A 17,373-nucleotide genomic window follows, 5' to 3' on the forward strand; every position below is an offset into this window, starting at 1 on the left:
TTCAAACGTAAGTGCCCTGAGAAGTGGACATCACATGACATCCTCCGTGATTCAAGTTCAGAGCGTATGTGTACGTTCAGTTCAAAGTGACTAACACAGAGGTGTACAGAGGTATACAGAGGTATATGATGTCACACTTGTCCATGTGTGAAGACGTTGCGCAGCGCAAATCCGTGAACCAATGTCCAAAGTGAAAGTAAACTTCGACGGATTTCCCTGCTCAGGGAGTGGGGAGCAATGAACACTGTGTAGGGACCCATGTCAATCGCAAGGAGCTCACTTCTAATGAGCTGATTATCCAAATCAGGTGTGCTAACAAAGAGAGACATGCAAAATATGCAGACCTTTGGGGAGCGAGGACTGGAAATGGAGAACGCGCTTCCTTATTCTTTAAGTCAGTGTGAGAAAAAGAGGTGAGAAGTTGTCTGCGTTACCCGAGTGATGCAAGGTTGGTCTGCATAATACAAGAATCCGCACATGCATACTGGCGTAACAAGACCGAGAAGGTCCTTTAACACAAAAGCTAAATCTCTTTGTTAATTCGACAACACAATCGCGGCCAGTGCAAAGGTGCAAGCCCAGAGGAGGGACGGCCCTCTTGCATCAAGCCGGTCATTCGCAGCTATGCTCGTCATTCTTGAAAGGCCAGGGGAATTAGCTCAAATGGTAGAGCGCTCGCTTAGCATGCGAGAGTAGCGGGATCGATGCCCAGCATTCTCCAAGTTGGCTCCTGCCCTTTTACTCACACATCCCTAAATCAGTGGTTTTCAATCCTGTCCTGGAGGCATCCCTGCCCTGCACATTTTGCATTTCCCCTCATCTAACACACCAGTTTCAAATCATCAGCTCATTAATAGAGACTGCAAGACCTGATTTGGATGTGTCTAATAAGAGAGACATACGAATGTTCAGGACAGGGTTGCCTCCAGGAAAGGTTTGAAAACCATTGCCCTAAAGAGACCGACTGAGCACTGACGCAATGCTGCGACACTCCCACGTTATCTTTTTTTGGGGCTCACAGCTGCCAAAAAGCAGCGCAGCGCAAATCCGTGAACCAATGTTCCAAAGTGAAGTAAACTTCGACGGATTTCCCCTGCTCAGGGAGTGGGGGAGCAATGAACACTGTGTAGGGACCATGTCAATCGCAAGGAGCTCACTTCTAATGAGCTGATTATCCAAATCAGGTGTGCTAACAAAGAGAGACATGCAAAATATGCAGACCTTTGGGGAGCGAGGACTGGAATGGAGAACCGCTTCCTTATTCTTTAAGTCAGTGTGAGAAAAAGAGGTGAGAAGTTGTCTGCGTGACTCGAGTGATGCAAGGTGGTCTGCATAATACAAGAATCCGCACATGCATACTGGCGTAACAAGACCGAGAAGGTCCTTTAACACAAAAGCTAAATCTCTTTGTTAATTCGACAACACAATCGCGGCCAGTGCAAAGGTGCAAGCCCAGAGGAGGGACGGCCTCTTTGCATCAAGCCGGTCATTCGCAGCTATGCTCGTCATTCTTGAAAGGCCAGGGGAATTAGCTCAAATGGTAGAGCGCTCGCTTAGCATGCGAGAGGTAGCGGGATCGATGCCCGCATTCTCCAAGTTGGCTCCTGCCCTTTTACTCACACATCCCTAAATCAGTGGTTTCAATCCTGTCCTGGAGGCATCCCTGCCCTGCACATTTTGCATTTCCCCTCATCTAACACACCAGTTTCAAATCATCAGCTCATTAATAGAGACTGCAAGACCTGATTTGGGTGTGTCTAATAAGGGAGACATACGAAATGTTCAGGACAGGGTTGCCTCCAGGAAAGGTTTGAAAACCATTGCCCTAAAGAGACCGACTGAGCACTGACGCAATGCTGCGACACTCCCACGTTAGCTTTTTTTGGGGCTCACAGCTGCCAAAAAGTATTTCAGACATGGTCCTGTGCAAATTGGTTGCAAAACATGGCCATTTTACACACAGTTCCCTAAAGCAGTGGTTTTCAAACCTGTCCTGGAGGCACCCCTGCCCTACACATTTTGAATGTTTCCCTCATCTATCACACCTGTTTCAAATCATCAACTCATTGATAGAGACCGCAAGACCTTATTTGGGTGTGTCTAATAAGGCAGACAATCAAGCTGTGCAGGGCAGGGGTGCCTCCAGGACAGGTTTGAGAACCAGTGCCCTAAAGAGACCGACTGGGCATCGATGCAATGCTGCCACAGTCTCTACGTTAGTTAATTTTTTTGGACTCAAAGCTGCCAAAAAGTATTTCAGACATGGTCCTGCGCAAATTGGTTGCAAAAAGTGGTCCCACCGCGATTTGAACTCGGATCACTGGATTCAGAGTGCTAACCATTACACCATGAAACCTTACCTGGAGCAGCCGTTGCTCACAGGGCCACAAAGACTGTCACCAGTGACAACCTAGTGCTGTTTTTATCTTTTCCTGCGGCAAGAAAGCACACAGGTTCCACCGAGATTTGAACTCAGATCGCTGGATTCAAAGCCCAGAGTGCTGACCATTACACCATGGAACCGAAACTGCTTGTTTGGTGGCCAACTGGGAAACAGATAGCTCTGTGGCAGTGGGGAAGCAGTTATACAGAGAAGTTGGAACCCATTGATTTTTGGTCACTGGCCCGCCTCAAAAAACGGAAATGAGTGGGAGATATTGCCGAAACCCGGGATCGAACCAGGGACCTTTAGATCTTCAGTCTAACGCTCTCCCAACTGAGCTATTTCGGCCGCAACAAGCTCCTGCTTAGCAAGCAGGGATTTCAGTGAGATCACCCTACTCTTTGTCACAGGAGAAGAGCAGAGCAGAGATGAGCCCCCAGACAATAAAAACAGCTGGCCAGTACGGGGATCGAACCCGCGACCCGCGAGAAAAAGAGGTGAGAAGTTGTCTGCGTGACTCGAGTGATGCAAGGTGGTCTGCATAATACAAGAATCCGCACATGCATACTGGCGTAACAAGACCGAGAAGGTCCTTTAACACAAAAGCTAAATCTCTTTGTTAATTCGACAACACAATCGCGGCCAGTGCAAAGGTGCAAGCCCAGAGGAGGGACGGCCTCTTTGCATCAAGCCGGTCATTCGCAGCTATGCTCGCCATTCTTGAAAGGCCAGGGGAATTAGCTCAAATGGTAGAGTGCTCGCTTAGCATGCGAGAGGTAGCGGGATCGATGCCCGCATTCTCCAAGTTGGCTCCTGCCCTTTTACTCACACATCCCTAAATCAGTGGTTTTCAATCCTGTCCTGGAGGCATCCCTGCCCTGCACATTTTGCATTTCCCCTCATCTAACACACCAGTTTCAAATCATCAGCTCATTAATAGAGACTGCAAGACCTGATTTGGGTGTGTCTAATAAGGGAGACATACGAAATGTTCAGGACAGGGTTGCCTCCAGGAAAGGTTTGAAAACCATTGCCCTAAAGAGACCGACTGAGCACTGACGCAATGCTGCGACACTCCCACGTTAGCTTTTTTTGGGGCTCACAGCTGCCAAAAAGTATTTCAGACATGGTCCTGTGCAAATTGGTTGCAAAACATTGCCATTTTACACACAGTCCCCTAAAGCAGTGGTTTTCAAACCTGTCCTGGAGGCACCCCTGCCCTACACATTTTGAATGTTTCCCTCATCTATCACACCTGTTTCAAATCATCAACTCATTGATAGAGACCGCAAGACCTTATGTGGGTGTGTCTAATAAGGCAGACAATCAAGCTGTGCAGGGCAGGGGTTCCTCCAGGACAGGTTTGAGAACCAGTGCCCTAAAGAGACCGACTGGGCATCGATGCAATGCTGCCACAGTCTCTACGTTAGTTAATTTTTTTGGACTCAAAGCTGCCAAAAAGTATTTCAGACATGGTCCTGCGCAAATTGGTTGCAAAAAGAGGTCCCACCGCAATTTGAACTCGGATCACTGGATTCAGAGTGCTAACCATTACACCATGAAACCTTACCTGGAGCAGCTGTTGCTGACAGGGCCACAAAGACTGTCACCAGTGACAACCTAGTGCTGTTTTTATCTTTTCCTGCGGCAAGAAAGCACACAGGTTCCACCGAGATTCGAACTCAGATCGCTGGATTCAAAGCCCAGAGTGCTGACCATTACACCATGGAACCGAAACTGCTTGTTTGGTGGCCAACTGGGAAACAGATAGCTCCGTGGCAGTGGGGAAGCAGTTATACAGAGAAGTTGGAACCCAGTGATTTTTGGTCACTGGCCCGCCTCAAAAAACGGAAAAGAGTGGGAGATTTTGCCGAAACCCGGGATCGATCCAGGGACCTTTAGATCATCAGTCTAACGGTCTCCCAACTGAGCTATTTCGGCCACAACAAGCTCCTGCTTAGCAAGCAGGGATTTCAGTGAGATCACCCTACTCTTTGTCACAGGAGAAGAGCAGAGCAGAGATGAGCCCCCAGACAATAAAAACAGCTGGCCAGTACGGGGATCGAACCCGCGACCTTGGCGTTATTAGCACCACGCTCTAACCATCTGAGCTAACCGGCCTCCCTTAGCCATCTGTCTCTACCCGATTGAATAAAAAACTGCCTCAATGTTAGTGAACGCAATGAGACAACAAAGCTTCACGTTTTATCCCGACCAAGGGCTCGTCCGGGATTTGAACCCGGGACCTCTCGCACCCAAAGCGAGAATCATACCCCTAGACCAACGAGCCTTCCTGTGCTGGGCCGAGAAAAAAGAGCTAGTGCAGCACCAATAAAAGAAGGAACATGAACTAACGTGGAAGCAATCAAAGACCTCGAGACAGTGTTAAAGGCTAACGAACGCAAGTTGGCCTCTTAACTGACCTAAAAATGTGGCTGTATCTAACATGTAGAGGGATGTTAGGGAGGACAGCTGAAACTGTCAGATGTCACTTAGACCAGCGGTTCTCAATTCCAGTCCTCGAGCCCCCTGCTCTTCAGATTTTGTATGTTTCTCGTATAGCTTCAGACATTTGTTCCATTCAAACGTAAGTGCCCTGAGAAGTGGACATCACATGACATCCCTCTGTGATTCAAGTTCAGAGCGTATGTGTACGTTCAGTTCAAAGTGACTAACACAGAGGTGTACAGAGGTATACAGAGGTATATGATGTCACACTTGTCCATGTGTGAAGACGTTGCGCAGCGCAAATCCGTGAACCAATGTTCCAAAGTGAAGTAAACTTCGACGGATTTCCCCTGCTCAGGGAGTGGGGAGCAATGAACACTGTGTAGGGACCATGTCAATCGCAAGGAGCTCACTTCTAATGAGCTGATTATCCAAATCAGGTGTGCTAACAAAGAGAGACATGCAAAATATGCAGACCTTTGGGGAGCGAGGACTGGAATGGAGAACCGCTTCCTTATTCTTTAAGTCAGTGTGAGAAAAAGAGGTGAGAAGTTGTCTGCGTGACTCGAGTGATGCAAGGTGGTCTGCATAATACAAGAATCCGCACATGCATACTGGCGTAACAAGACCGAGAATGTCCTTTAACACAAAAGCTAAATCTCTTTGTTAATTCGACAACACAATCGCGGCCAGTGCAAAGGTGCAAGCCCAGAGGAGGGACGGCCTCTTTGCATCAAGCCGGTCATTCGCAGCTATGCTCGTCATTCTTGAAAGGCCAGGGGAATTAGCTCAAATGGTAGAGCGCTCGCTTAGCATGCGAGAGGTAGCGGGATCGATGCCCGCATTCTCCAAGTTGGCTCCTGCCCTTTTACTCACACATCCCTAAATCAGTGGTTTTCAATCCTGTCCTGGAGGCATCCCTGCCCTGCACATTTTGCATTTTCCCTCATCTAACACACCAGTTTCAAATCATCAGCTCATTAATAGAGACTGCAAGACCTGATTTGGGTGTGTCTAATAAGGGAGACATACGAAATGTTCAGGACAGGGTTGCATCCAGGAAAGGTTTGAAAACCATTGCCCTAAAGAGACCGACTGAGCACTGACGCAATGCTGCGACACTCCCACGTTAGCTTTTTTTGGGGCTCACAGCTGCCAAAAAGTATTTCAGACATGGTCCTGTGCAAATTGGTTGCAAAACATTGCCATTTTACACACAGTTCCCTAAAGCAGTGGTTTTCAAACCTGTCCTGGAGGCACCCCTGCCCTACACATTTTGAATGTTTCCCTCATCTATCACACCTGTTTCAAATCATCAACTCATTGATAGAGACCGCAAGACCTTATTTGGGTGTGTCTAATAAGGCAGACAATCAAGCTGTGCAGGGCAGGGGTTCCTCCAGGACAGGTTTGAGAACCAGTGCCCTAAAGAGACCGACTGGGCATCGATGCAATGCTGCCACAGTCTCTACGTTAGTTATTTTTTTTGGACTCAAAGCTGCCAAAAAGTATTTCAGACATGGTCCTGCGCAAATTGGTTGCAAAAAGTGGTCCCACCGCGATTTGAACTCGGATCACTGGATTCAGAGTGCTAACCATTACACCATGAAACCTTACCTGGAGCAGCCGTTGCTCACAGGGCCACAAAGACTGTCACCAGTGACAACCTAGTGCTGTTTTTATCTTTTCCTGCGGCAAGAAAGCACACAGGTTCCACCGAGATTCGAACTCAGATCGCTGGATTCAAAGCCCAGAGTGCTGACCATTACACCATGGAACCGAAACTGCTTGTTTGGTGGCCAACTGGGAAACAGATAGCTCCGTGGCAGTGGGGAAGCAGTTATACAGAGAAGTTGGAACCCAGTGATTTTTGGTCACTGGCCCGCCTCAAAAAACGGAAAAGAGTGGGAGATTTTGCCGAAACCCGGGATCGAACCAGGGACCTTTAGATCTTCAGTCTAACGCTCTCCCAACTAAGCTATTTCAGCCACAACAAGCTCCTGCTTAGCAAGCAGGGATTTCAGTGAGATCACCCTACTCTTTGTCACAGGAGAAGAGCAGAGCAGAGATGAGCCCCCAGACAATAAAAACAGCTGGCCAGTACGGGGATCGAACCCGCGACCTTGGCGTTATTAGCACCACGCTCTAACCATCTGAGAGGCTGAGCCATCCAGGAGGCTGAGGTGCCCTGTGGTTCTTAAGGGAGCTGGTGGCCACAGAAGTTAACGCCTCTCACTTTTGATATTGACCTCCCCCACTCCCCTTTGCTCAGAGACACTTTTGCTCATATGAGTTCATCAAATACCCATGGAACTTGATCGGTTTGTCTGTCCGTTGTTCAACTTTAGCATTGGTTGATATTACCCAGTTGAAGAGATGTATTTTCCACATAAATTCGTAGAATTCTTGCAGAAATAGAGCATTGGTGGTTCAGTTGTAGAATTCTCGCCTGCCACGCGGGAGACCCGGGTCCGATTCCCGGCCAATGAAGCAGAGGTCGTCTTTTAACGCCATGTTAGTCGTTCTTCATAAGCGGCAGCTGTCCCCAGAGCCATGAGCACAACGCAGCTTCGTTCACTGGTGGTTGAGTGGCAGAGTTGCTGTTTCCCGCACAGGGGTCCCAGGTTCGATTCCCAGCAAAAGCAAAGCAGTGTATCTTGCTACTTTAGAAGTGGGCAACTTATCAGTGTTTTACAGGAAACTAGTGGAAGCACTCTAGACTACGCTTTTTCATGCTTGTTCAACGAAGTACAAGCAATTATGGCTCATGCACCTGTGAAAAACTCATGAAGGCAATAAAAAGGCTGCAGGCAAGAAAGGTCGGGCTTAAAGAAACCAATGAGAGTAAACTGACCTGTTTGTTGTCTCTAAAAAACACCAGAAGAAAAATGTCCAGGGTCAATGCTGACCTGCATGAAAGTGGAATAAACTGCAAGGTAAGTAATGTAAGATCCCCAAGACAGCGCTACAAGGTCACAGTTGGACAGTGGCTTGTTGGAAGAGCAGGGTAATGACTCCCAGCAAGAACTGACAAATCTGGTGCAGTCCAGGAGGCTGAGGTGCCCTGTGGTTCTTAAGGGAGCTGGTGGTCACAGAAGTTGACCTAAACCTAACCCACAACTGTGACATTCCAAGACTGTGTGGCTTTCTTCTGAGAAACGCCAAAGAAGAGTTTTAGTAGTGTAGAGGTTATCACGTTCGCCTTACACGCGAAAGGTCTCCAGTTCGAACTGGGCAGGAACACTGCATCTCTTTTTCAGAATTGTTCAGGTGGGTTTCTGTTGAGGAGGAACTCAACGCTTCCAAGGCTTTGCGGCCAAGAGGCATGAGTACAGTCACTAAAGGTATAGTTGATGCAGAAATGAAAGCGCAGTCATTGTTTGACCTAAACCTACCGTGACATTCCAAGCCTGCGTGGCTTTCTTCTGAGAAACACGAAAAAAGAGATTTGTCTGAGTGGCCCTCTGTTGAGCAGCAGCTCTGCATCACGAAGGCCCTTATCTACACAGGTGTAGAGATAATTATTAAGCCACACTAGGCAGCAGTAATAGCCACGCAGACAGTGCTCTGTACTTTTGACCTGGTAGTTTCGATGAACAGATGGCCGGTGCACTCAAAGACCCAATATTTCGTACAGCATATAAATATACATATATTAAATGAAAGAGGGAAAAAAGCAAAAAAGAAATGGCCACAGAGGATTCCCGCAGATAACTGGAGAATTGCTTGGTTTGCTGCTAAAAATAGAAGGTATTTGCAGACTGAAGAGCTCAACGCAATCTCCAATTTGATTCGCGCTCCACGATGCTTGCGATGAAAAGATCTGACACCTCTTTGGCTGCAGGCTTCTGTAGTGTAGAGGTTATCACGGTCAAAATTGTTCAGGTGGGTTTCTGTTGAGGAGGAACTCAACGCTTCCAAGGCTTTGCGGCCAAGAGGCATGAATACAGTCACTAAAGGTAAAGTTGATGCAGAAATGAAAGAGCAGATATTGTTTGACCTAAACCTAACCCACAACTGTGACATTCCAAGCCTGCGTGGCTTTCTTCTGAAAAACACCAAAGAAGAGATTTTAGGAAATTTTGCGTAGACTGCCACGCCGAATGAACTCTGTCCTCTTGTGTAAGGGTCTTTTTCCGCCTAGGCCATCAAGTAAGGGCAGGGCCTCAAGGGGCGCCTAAAAGGGGGTACGTGGCAGGCCCTCCTTAGACCCCTGCGCGCCGGCCCTGTCTGTCCCAATGATCACCTGTGTCACCACAAACAGCCCATCTGTCCCTCTCACCGCCTATGTGACCACTAACTGCCCTTCTGTCCACTGGTAATACAAAGACTGTGACCACAAGCAGTCTATGTGTCCCCTTGACGAACTTTAAAACACATCCATCTGGAGTGTTATTTCCTGATAAAATGATGCAAGCCATAGCAGTTTCTAACACATGGCTAACCTTCTTGAAATTCAACACAATGGTCAACGAATCTGCCAATAAACCTGTTCAGGTGGCTCCTCACTTACTCCCGAAGCACCCAGATGTGTTAAACCCTCGGAATTCGACTGACCACAAACAGCCTGTTTTTTTACAATAGGGTAGATTGTACGTGGCAAGTCCACATCTCAGCTTTCTGAAGAGATATCAAGCTAAAACTTGCTTTCCCATGCTAGTCTGGACACGTGCTACCCCTGTGGTGAGTTTCAAGAAGATTGGAGAAACTCAACAATTTGACCAACAAAAATCACCAAGAGACATTTTCAAGTTTCTCCTGTGCTCTTGAAACTTTGGGTTTGTTAGTTTGAGACTAGCACAGGAAGGCAGGTTTCAGCTTGATATCACGCTGCAAGTGTTTAATTCCGAGGTAAGTTAAGGATAGCGTTTCAGGAAACTCCGTCAGTGTTGGGTATAGTTACTTTGGAAAGTAGTTAGTTAGGTTACAACGTTACCATCAATTAAAAGTAATCAGTTATGATACAGCGTTACCTATTCATAAAAGTAACGCGTTAGAGTACTCATGCGTTACCAAAAATTAAAAGCAGTTCGCAGCGGCTCACACATGACAGACACAGCCCCCGGCCCCTTTAAATGCACCTAAAAGTCGTGACTTCCGACAATGAATAACGTCAGTCATCCGACTAAATTAACACTGCAGGATAACAATAACAGGAAAGACAGTCAGCAATAGGCCATTCCACATGGCGTTTTATTTATTTATTATCACAGAACATATTATTAATCAAAATTCGCACCTACCCAGCCCGGGTAGCCTAGGCTACTGTATATAATGAGCACCACAAGATAACTCCTGATTTTTCTTTGACTTTAAATAATGCAGTTATCAAAGTACAAGTATGCTTACTTGTAAACACAACCTTAAACAGGCTTACAGATTTAAATCCATTTAGAAATGATGAACAACCAGCCAGCCAACGATCTAACAGAAATTAACATCTGCCTGTCAAACAAAAATGATAACAAACCGACCGAATTAAATCCTTCACTGCCACACAGGCAAATGACAAATCGCTTAATAGCCGAACTAATTATTATTAAAGTGTCACTCACAGAGTGTGCATTTTACCGTTATGTTCTTTTCTTTTCGTTGACAAATTGAAAATAATGTGCGTACTTCCATAAACCAAACGCTGTCCTCTCTGCCATCTAGACGGGAGTTCGAAAAAAAAACAAAAAAACACACACACACACACACAGGGTCAGGCGCAGGGCACAGACGTATCACAGCCATTGACTTTACGATCACAGAGCTTCGGCTCCGCTGATACATCCGCAGGTGGCACAGTAGACCTACGCCTACTGTCTGACAAAAAGCAGGCTGCAGTCGGGATTTTCCTTTCCTTAAAATAACAGATTACTTTTTTAAAAAAATAACGAAGTTACTGATTACTTCCGCACGAAACTAACGCGTTAAGTTACACATTTCAGGAAAAAAGTAATTAGAGTACTCTAACGCGTTACTTTGTAACGCGTTACCCACAACACTGAACTCCGCATATACTGCCAGGCCGAATGAACTCTGTCCTCTTGTGTGTGGGACTTACGCAGATTGTCTAGTTGCTTTCGGGCACATCACAGTATAAATATTTCCCCAAAAAGCACTATTGTTAGCCTGTGGAGATTCTGTAGTGTAGTGGTCATCACGTTCGCCTAACACGCGAAGGCCACTCGCGGATAGGTGTAGAGCACTGATTAGCCAATAGAAACGAAGGAAATTCCAGGGAGGGGGGGACTAAAAAAATACACAGAATTAGAGGTTTGAATTCTGTCTCGGCCACAAATACTATAAAATGAGTTTGTATTCGTTTTTTCATCTAGATACACTTTAAGTACGATAAACATAAAATAGACGAACTTTGTGAACAGATAAAATAAATCTTGAAATAACTGTTCTTTTGTAGGATGTACAAAATGTGCAGCTATCTTAATAAACATGTACATTATAACAGGGAATAGTTATTTTTAATATAGAAAAATGTGAATATTTAAAAATAACATTTTGATAATGGTTCAGGCCTTTATTTTTAAAGAGACATCTATTTATATTTGTATAACTGTGTACAGAAAACCCATATATATGAAATAAAACAAAAACTCACAATAAAGTTTTTCATTTTATTTATAATAGAGTAATATACTTAAAATGAAAATAAAAATTAACCAAAATATATAATAATTAAATAAATATACATAAAATAATCATAGATTATTAAACAACACCAACAATTATAATACAAATAAACGTGTAGAGAACAGAAAAACAATAAAAATATGTTTTACATTAAATATGTATGTTTAATAGTAACAGTTATAACATTCAGTGTTTACATATCTGAGCAAGTAAATAAAATCTAATATCAATAAAAAAAAGAAAATCAACAACATGTATACATGTTTTAATCAATAAATTAAAAAAAAACTTAACACGCAGTTCAATACAGTTCAAACAAGGCCAAATGCTTATAGTATTTTAATTAACAAATTGAAATACATCAAACGATTGAAATGTATAGATTCAACAACAACAACAATAATAAAATCTAAAGTCGTGGAGAACACAGAAAAAAAATATTACACTGCCAGTTAAATGTTATTGAACACTAAGATTTTTAATTCTCACCAAGCCTGCCTTTATTTCATCCAAAATACAGTAAAAGCAATTATATTGTTGAAATATTTTTACTAGTTAAAATAACTGCTTTCTATTTGAATATATAGTAAAATGTATTTTATTTCTGTGATGCTCCGCTGTATTTTCAGCATCATTACTCCAGTCTTCAGTGTCACATAATCTTCAGAAATCAGAATAATATGATTTACTGCTCAAGAAAAAAATTCCCCAGGGATTCTTTAAATAGAAAGATCCAAAGATCTGCATTTATTTGAAATAAAAAGCTTCCTTAACAATATAGATTATACCATTCTTTTGGGTGGAAAGAAATGACAGAAATTAATGCCTTTTTTTTAGCAAGGATGATTTAAATTCATTAAAAGTGATGATAAAGATGAATTTATATATATATATATATATATATATATATATATATATATATATATATATATATATATATATATATATATATATTAGATAAATGCTTTTCTTCTTAACTTTCTATTCATGTTAGAAACTAAAAAGATTGTAATCGGCTGTTTTCAACATAACATAACAACAACAATAGTAATAATAATAATAATAATACATTTTTCTTGAGCAGTAAATCATCATATTATTCTGATTTCTGAAGATCATGTGACACTGAAGACTGGAGGAATGATGCTGACCATTCAGCTGCACATCATAGAAATAAAATACAGTATATATATAATGTTCGGGATTCAGACACACTGTCTCTGTTTAAATCTAGATTAAAAACACATCTCTTTCGCCAAGCATTCAAATAATGTATCTCTTAAATTGTGAGTGCATTATTATTCTTTATCTTTGGTTAAACTAATTAATTTTACTTTGTTGGATCAGCAGCTATGCTAATGATGTCTCTATTTGTTTCTATGTTTTGCCACGAGATTTACACAAGCTCCAGTCTGGATCCAGAACAGCTGAGAAGAGATGATGCTGACCCTCAGAGGACCCCAGATGATGCTAACCCTGAATCAACAAACAGACTAACAAATATTGCTACACATGTGACTGCATCATATAATAATTATTAATTATTCATAATATTAATAATGTTCATAGTCTGGCTGACTACGTACGACTTCTTGTATTAATTTTTCTAAAAATCCTGTCAAACATGCACAAACTGACAGTCACCACTTATAAGCTACTACTAAATATTGTAGAAACATAATTTTCTGTAAACTTGCTTTGTAACGATTTGTATTGTAAAAAGCGCTATACAAATAAACTTGAATTTAATTGAATTGAAATAGAAAGCAGCTGATTTAAAATAGTAAGAATATTTAAAATGCTACTGTTTTTGCTGTACTTTGGATAAAATAAAGGCAGGCTTGGTGAGCAGAAGACACTCCTCAAAAAACATTACAAATCTTACTGCTGAAAAAACATTTGACTGGTAGAGTATTTTAAATAAAATATTTATTTACAGAGTTTAATAATAGCCGTAACTAACATATAGTGTTTACAAAACTGAGCAAGATAAAATAACAATAATTAATTAACACACTAAAGTACAGTGTAAGCAAGGCCAATACTTCTGATGTTTTATTTAACAAATGGAAATCAATTAAATAATTTAAAATTGTAGATTAAACAACAACAGCTACAATAATATTAATAATAATACAATTTAAAGTTGTGGAAAACACAGAAGAAGAAAAAAAAAGCCTTCGACCTGTTTAAGAAGATCCTTGCTCCTATGTTGCATTGCCAAGAGATGTTCACGGGCAATTCTCAACAGATCTGTCCATCTATGGTCCAACACGAAGACCAGCTGTTCTGAGGGGTCCAGTGTGAGCTGAACGAGGGATGCTGTTATGGCCGATGGTGTGGTGTTCTACAAAAGATTAACAGGATTACTTTTTAAAATATAATGTCTTGGTGTTGTGTGCACATTGAGAGAGACAGTTTACACACATAAGTGCCTGTATGAATTATTTATTTACCTGCATCTGGAAGAAACCCTTCTGACTTTTGATCCTCCGCTGTCAAAGTGTCTGGTGTGATGTTTTGGTGGACTGAGAGTGAGACCGTCTTTAGGGTGACCTACTCTGTGGAGGATGGTGTCTTGACAGAGCATGCATCATCTAAACATTCCTGAAATACAATTTTAAATGATTTTTTTTTTTACATTTGAATATATTTTCTAATCATTGTAATTTATTCCTGTTATGAAAAGCTGAATTTTCTGAATTATTACTCCAGTCTTCAGCATCACGTCAACCTTCTGAAAATAATGTGCTTTTATCATTGTAGAGACAATGATAATATCAACATTGATTACAATAAGAAATGTTTTGTGAGCAAATAATCAATGATTTCTGGATCGTATGACACAATGAAGAGTAAAAATGAAGCATTACAGGAATAAAGTTAATTTTACATAGGAAATAGTTATTTTAAGTTGTACCATACAGTAAATATATATATATATATATATATATATATATATATATATATATATATATATATATATATATATATATATATATATATATATATATATATATACATATATATACACACACATATATATATATATATACATATACATATATACACACACACATATGTGTACATTAAGGTTACATGTAGACATGCAACATGTATTAAATGCACATATTACATTTTTTGATGGAATGCAAGTTATCTTTTAGGTACATGGATGCAAAATGCATATTGTCATGTTTACGGTAAAAAAAATCCTTGTGCTTACAGCAGATGTGTTACTCATGATGGATATTATCAGCTGTGTCCAACAACCAAGACATCAAGAACATCTCCACTGCAATGGTATGTTTACAAAAAGGCTGTAGAATCATTTGAAATGTATTGTCAGCGATGCTAAAGCTTAGTGATGGTTTTAAGAAAATGTTCAAGTACACTTGAAAGACAAAAAGACAAACACAAAGTAATGAATGAAGAAACTGGTTTTATTGTTTTCTCCATAACAACAATTCCTACATAACAGCAGGAGAAGAGAGCAACTTATTATAACCTGTTTTGGAAAACCACATCTTCTTTATGGAATAATATTCTTTGAATGAACAATGTTCATTTTGCAGTGAACAACTTCATTAATTGCACTCAAAACACATGAGAACTTATAAGAAACCTATAAAACATAAGTAATAGTTCACCCAAAAATGAAAATATAATTAAATTAAAATCGCCCTCAGGCCATCCAAGATGTATACACTAACTAGACATCAAAAACGCCGCTTTTACCGCCACTCCTTCCGCCGCCGCAGCGGTGTAAAATGCATGTGCAGCCTTTGACCGCTGAGTGGCGCTTTAACCACAATTTATCAAACAAGCGCATCAAAGCACATTTTCGCAAATAGACGTCAGTTTTGCCTCACTGATGTGTTACATTTGACTGTTTCAGTCAAGGAAAATGAAAGAAAAACACTATGGTTTAAATATTTCATATATTTAATATTTAATACTCACAGAAGAAAGTTTGGTATTTATGAAGTTAAATGCATTTCTTAGAACGAGAAAGAGAAAGAGTCTGTGCTTATATGTTCTAAGCTACATGTTATTAAACCATATTTTAGATTGGACACATTTATAAGGTGTGCAGTATTATTTATATTATATTAATTATGCGTTATATTATTCGAAATAAATTGTGGTTTACTTTGCATCGGAGCATTAAAAGTGGTAGCCTATTTTAGGGGGGTAGGCTACATGGATTAATATGCAAAATGTCAATATTTTAATATATTATGCCTATATTTTATATATAAATATATTTTTTCCTTTAATAAAACAACATTACCTGCTGTTACCTGCCCTTTATTTTGACATAACTTATTGGGAAAAAGACATTTGTCTGTTAACTGATTAAGAAATTGTTGCATGTTTAAATGTGAAGCACTGTATAATTCCGTTCCCATTATTTAGGCCTAATTTGCCTAAAACAAGAAACGAATAAAATTAAACAGGCACGATTAAATCTCTCATTATAAAAGTATATAAAGTTCTCTCATTATAATCAACAACATTCACACGATGTAAAAAAAAAAAAAGCTTTAGTAATTGATAACTAAAGTAATTTTAAAGGGAACCTTCTCTACTTGCTTTTAAAGTAGGGTAATATCATATGGCCTAAAAAAAAAATCCCAGTTTTTTTTTTTTTTTTCTTTTTTAGAAAAAAAAAAAAAAATCTGATTTATGATTTAAACCGATTTTTAAATCAATATTCAAATGACGAAGATATTTTACAAAACAAAGTTTTAATATAGTTCTTTATCATTCATTTAGCAGTCAAATTTATAACTGCAACAAGATGATTAATTTAATACTAGCCCATCATGCTTTTAACCATCCACTCAGCTTTAAGAGCTGTTCAGATTAAAACTGGCAGCTCAGCAGTGAGTCAGTGTCATGGACGGAGGACCTGTTTATATTTTTTCTAGTTTATATTTCCATCTCGTTATGCCGCTGGTTTAGATTAATTTTTTTCTTATAGAACTTATTTGTAAATAGAGCAGTCACTGTCTGTGTCTACACCGGACGCCAGAGTTGTCATCCGTGCCCCAAAGCAAATAGTGTGTCTAAACTTGATGACATCACACTACAGTGTCAAATCATCTGAACGCAGTGTCAGAACATTTCATCATAAACAGAACAAGCATCAGTTCACTGATGGGGATCGTGTCCAGTGTATCCATCACTGGGTTCTGCTGTATTTGGTTCGATCGTTCCACTCCAGACCGGTGTAGACCTGGCATGCGTTTTTTATTGTTTTTTTTTTTTTTTTTTTTTTTTACAGCCCTGCTTGTTTTAACGTTTTTATTAAATATCTGTATTGGCTGCATGGTCATATTATCGAATTATTTACTGCCATGCGACCTACAAAAGTAAAGCTTGGCGAGTCGATGAACGAGCATTGCTGCAGGTTGATTTTTGGCGGATGTTCGTTTCGTCAGGTGAAACATCTCTCTCACTCGCAGCAGAGTCTGTGAGCAGCAACAACTTCCCCTCCGCGCGAACTGATACCAGAAACACGCTCCGCCTTCACCCAGTGAATAAAGTATTTCAGTATGTTTGAAATGTTATGTTCATAACAAAGCATATAAAATAATAATAATAATAATATAATAATAAAAAAAACAGGAGAGTTTCAAAGTGGCTTAAGCTGTGTAAACTTTTTCCCTATATCACATGCCAAACTAATAACATTGTAAGCATTAGCTACATCTTTAATTGCTGCTTTCTGCTGTGAAAATTTTGTTTGTGATGAAAATAACATCTTTGTCAGTTATTTTATCTAAACAGATCGATTAACTTCTTCAAGATTTCAAAATCAGATAGCATGCTGATAATGTAGTACTGTAAGCAGTGTTGTGCCTGAACGTGTTCATTGAAGGATAGTTCATGAACTCGTT

At 40.7% G+C, this 17,373-nt stretch overlaps 13 non-coding genes across 13 annotated transcripts; 5 read left to right on the forward strand and 8 right to left on the reverse strand.

The window, feature by feature from the left end:
- The first annotated feature begins 1,522 nt into the window (after positions 1-1,522).
- Positions 1,523-1,595, forward strand: trnaa-agc (transfer RNA alanine (anticodon AGC)). Its single transcript has one exon. It is a non-coding gene; the product is annotated as a tRNA-Ala (tRNA).
- An 856-nt stretch (positions 1,596-2,451) lies between these two features.
- Positions 2,452-2,523, reverse strand: trnaq-uug (transfer RNA glutamine (anticodon UUG)). Its single transcript has one exon. It is a non-coding gene; the product is annotated as a tRNA-Gln (tRNA).
- Positions 2,524-2,658: 135 nt separating this feature from the next.
- On the reverse strand, positions 2,659-2,731 carry trnaf-gaa (transfer RNA phenylalanine (anticodon GAA)). Its single transcript has one exon. It is a non-coding gene; the product is annotated as a tRNA-Phe (tRNA).
- Positions 2,732-3,114: 383 nt separating this feature from the next.
- On the forward strand, positions 3,115-3,187 carry trnaa-agc (transfer RNA alanine (anticodon AGC)). The gene has a single exon. It is a non-coding gene; the product is annotated as a tRNA-Ala (tRNA).
- Positions 3,188-4,044: 857 nt separating this feature from the next.
- Positions 4,045-4,116, reverse strand: trnaq-uug (transfer RNA glutamine (anticodon UUG)). Its single transcript has one exon. It is a non-coding gene; the product is annotated as a tRNA-Gln (tRNA).
- Positions 4,117-4,251: 135 nt separating this feature from the next.
- On the reverse strand, positions 4,252-4,324 carry trnai-gau (transfer RNA isoleucine (anticodon GAU)). The gene has a single exon. It is a non-coding gene; the product is annotated as a tRNA-Ile (tRNA).
- Positions 4,325-4,430: 106 nt separating this feature from the next.
- On the reverse strand, positions 4,431-4,504 carry trnai-aau (transfer RNA isoleucine (anticodon AAU)). Its single transcript has one exon. It is a non-coding gene; the product is annotated as a tRNA-Ile (tRNA).
- A 97-nt stretch (positions 4,505-4,601) lies between these two features.
- trnap-ugg (transfer RNA proline (anticodon UGG)) lies at positions 4,602-4,673 on the reverse strand. Its single transcript has one exon. It is a non-coding gene; the product is annotated as a tRNA-Pro (tRNA).
- A 936-nt stretch (positions 4,674-5,609) lies between these two features.
- On the forward strand, positions 5,610-5,682 carry trnaa-agc (transfer RNA alanine (anticodon AGC)). The gene has a single exon. It is a non-coding gene; the product is annotated as a tRNA-Ala (tRNA).
- An 857-nt stretch (positions 5,683-6,539) lies between these two features.
- On the reverse strand, positions 6,540-6,611 carry trnaq-uug (transfer RNA glutamine (anticodon UUG)). Its single transcript has one exon. It is a non-coding gene; the product is annotated as a tRNA-Gln (tRNA).
- A 135-nt stretch (positions 6,612-6,746) lies between these two features.
- On the reverse strand, positions 6,747-6,819 carry trnaf-gaa (transfer RNA phenylalanine (anticodon GAA)). The gene has a single exon. It is a non-coding gene; the product is annotated as a tRNA-Phe (tRNA).
- Positions 6,820-7,250: 431 nt separating this feature from the next.
- On the forward strand, positions 7,251-7,321 carry trnag-gcc (transfer RNA glycine (anticodon GCC)). Its single transcript has one exon. It is a non-coding gene; the product is annotated as a tRNA-Gly (tRNA).
- A 681-nt stretch (positions 7,322-8,002) lies between these two features.
- Positions 8,003-8,074, forward strand: trnav-uac (transfer RNA valine (anticodon UAC)). Its single transcript has one exon. It is a non-coding gene; the product is annotated as a tRNA-Val (tRNA).
- The last annotated feature ends 9,299 nt before the right edge of the window (positions 8,075-17,373 follow it).

Source organism: Carassius auratus, chromosome 10 (genome assembly GCF_003368295.1).
Source record: "Carassius auratus strain Wakin chromosome 10, ASM336829v1, whole genome shotgun sequence".
Classification (NCBI taxonomy): domain Eukaryota; kingdom Metazoa; phylum Chordata; class Actinopteri; order Cypriniformes; family Cyprinidae; genus Carassius; species Carassius auratus.